General features: G+C 43.6%; 1 non-coding gene across 1 annotated transcript; it reads right to left on the bottom strand.

The window, feature by feature from the left end:
* Positions 1–1,747: 1,747 nt before the first annotated feature.
* Positions 1,748–1,856, bottom strand: LOC133089241 (U6 spliceosomal RNA). Its single transcript, XR_009700619.1, has one exon. It is a non-coding gene; the product is annotated as a U6 spliceosomal RNA (small nuclear RNA).
* Between the last annotated feature and the right edge of the window lie 1,137 nt (positions 1,857–2,993).

Here is a 2,993-nt window from a genome sequence, read left to right as displayed (position 1 = left end):
AGGATAGAAAGCCCAGAGAGAAACCCATGCACATATGGTCACCTTATTTTTGATAAAGGAAGCAAGAATATACAATGGAGAAAAGACAGCCTCTTCAGTAAGTGGTGCTGGGAAAACTGGACAGCTATATGTAAAAGCATGAAATTAGAACACTTCCTAACACCATACACAAAAATAAACTCAAAATGGATTAAACCTAAATGTAAGGCCAGAAACGATAAAACTCTTAGAGGAAAACATAGGAAGAACACTCTGACATAAATCACAACAAGATCCTTTTTGACCCACCTCCTTGAGTAATGGAAATAAAAACAAAAATAAACAAATGGGACCTAATGAAACTTAAAAGCTTTTGCATAGCAAAGGAAACCATAAACAAGACGAAAAGACAACCCTCAGAATGGGAGAAAATATTTGCAAACGAAGCAACTGACAAAGGATTAATCTCCAAAATATACAAGCAGCTCATGCAGCTCAGTATCAAAAGAACAAACAACCCAATCCAAAAATGGGCAGAAGACCTAAACAGACATTTCTCCAAAGAAAATATACAGATGGCCAACAAACACATGAAAGGATGCTCAACATCACTAATCATTAGAGAAATGCAAATCAAAACTACAGAGGAACACGTTAAAAAAAAAAGATTTACAAATCTGTAAAAAAAAAAAAAAAAAAGAGTTACAGTGTAAGAAATTTGCTTAGTGACTTCCCTGGTGGCCCAGTGGTTAAGAATCCGCCTGCCAATGCAGGGGACATGGGTTCGAGCCCTGGTCCGGGAAGATCCCGCACGCTGCGGAGCAGCTGGGCCCTGTGCACCACAACTACTGAGCCTGTGCTCTGGAGCCCGCGAGCCCCGGCTGTTGAGGCCCATGCGCCTGGAGCCGGTGCTCCGCAACGGGGGAGGCCGCTGCCGTGGGAGACCCGCACACCACGGCGAAGACCCAGGGCGGCCGGAGGTAAATAAATAAATAAATGAATAAATAAATTTATTAAAATAAAATAAAATGTACCAGTGATTTGAAAACCAGGAATGCAGAGAATATAGATAATGTGTGCACATTCTAAAAAAAAAAAAAAAAAAAGAAATTTGTTCAGATATATTTTCCCCTAATTATTAATAAATCAAAAAGTAAATGATAAGATTGGACTAAGTTAAATTACTTAGGTGCTTTTTGCAAAGCATTAGTGTAAGAGGAGAGAATTAGACTACAATACACTGGTCTGCACTCCCTGCCCCTGCCAGATGGGGAGACTGAGCTGGCCTAGGAGGCTCCCCTCCTTCCCCGCTGTGCAACGGTTCCAACTTCCTCAGGCCCCTGCAGAGCAGTTCAGGAGCCTGTCTGTCTCTGTCTGGCTGGCTGTTCCAGGGAGTTTACTCAGCTGCCTGACCTTCTTTTTTTGTTTGTGTTTAGTCCTTTTTTTTTTTTTAATTAAGACTTTTTTTAAAGAGCAGTTTTAGGTTCACAGCAAAATTGAGCAGAAGGTACAGAGATTTCCCATAAGCCCCCTGCCCCCACCCACAGCTTCCACCGTGATCAACATGCCCCACCAGAGCGGACATTTGTTACAGTAGATGAAGCCACAGTGACATTATCACCCAGAGTCCATAGTTTACATTACGGTGCTCTCCTGGTGGTGTACATTCTATGGGATTGGACAAGTGTATAATGCCATGTATCCATTATTATGGTATCATACAGAGTATTTCACTGCCCTAAAAATCCTCTGTGCTCCACCTATTTACAAAACCATGAAACGCTTTGTTTGAATTCGCACGTTATTCTTACATAGTGGCCATGCTACTCTTCTCTGTATCTCTCTAATTTTACTGTATGTGCTGCCGAAGAGAGCGCTGAACTTCTTTTTATGAGGTAAAGCCAAAAAGGCTTTTCCTTCTTGACAATCAGCCCTCAGACGTAGTGACTGGAGGGCTGCAGAGCCGGCACAGGTCAGCTTCACGTTGCACTGACCAGTATCACCACCACTCTGAGCTGGGGGGGGAAATCACTTCCCACCCTCTGCGTGAACCTGCAGAGGACTCAGGTCTCTGGCAGCAATTTCTGGATTGAAACGGCATGCATTTGCCATTCCTACTCTGCTGAGGGCAGGAGCAATGCTTTTTGAAGAAAATGTTTGTCTCTGTAGCTCCAGTTCTAGGCGTAGAATTGGCACACAATAAACGTCTGTTGAATGAAACTGAATAAACTAGAACCCAGGAGGAAATATTGTTCTTTATAGTAGTATCTCTATTAATGACACAGATGTGTCCCTGTTGCATGTTTAACTGCCATAAATGTGTCTACCAGGACTAGGAGTAACCCAGGAAGTAGGGATGGAGGGTCCTCTCTGACCACACCCTGCCAGGAACACCCCTCCCTCCCTCTCGTCCCGATGGGGCGGACTATATTGATCTGGCTTCCACTGAGGGTTGGGGTGCTTCTATTATTTGTCTGCTTTTTTCTCTGCAGTGCTTAGGATCGTGCCTGGTACATTGCAGGGGTTCAATAAATTTCTGTGGAATGAATGACTAAATGATGGTTACTCACCCCAGGGATGGGAAGGCCTTGCATAATGGCAGCCGGGGAAGTGCCCTCTGCAATCCTGGAGCGAGAAGCATTGGGGTCTTGACGTATATCTTTCCACCCTCTGTGGAGCCGGGGCTGACTCTGTCCTGATTTGGGAACTCCTCCTCAGTCAGCGGCTGCTTTTAGTCTCCATCCTTCTAGACCAGCTTTATTATAATGAGCTGTATCCACAGGAAGTTAGTTCAGTTCTGCTTCTAAATCTTCTATTTTGCAAACCAAGCATGCATTATTCTTTAATACTTCCTTGGAGCTTATGCTTCCTGGATTACAGCCCATTATGACACTCTCCCTCACTTTCCTAAAAATGCTTTAAAGTATTTGATAATCACTTTGGCTAGGGATGAGAAGAAGAAAGTCTTTGTGTGCCACCTACTCCTCTTTAATCAGTGGCTACTGTAGAACTTT

This window comes from Eubalaena glacialis, chromosome 3, assembly GCF_028564815.1.
Source record: "Eubalaena glacialis isolate mEubGla1 chromosome 3, mEubGla1.1.hap2.+ XY, whole genome shotgun sequence".
Classification (NCBI taxonomy): Eukaryota; Metazoa; Chordata; class Mammalia; order Artiodactyla; family Balaenidae; genus Eubalaena; species Eubalaena glacialis.
The sequence above is the reverse complement of the archived record's forward strand: the minus strand, read 5'-3'. Positions and strand labels throughout refer to the sequence as shown.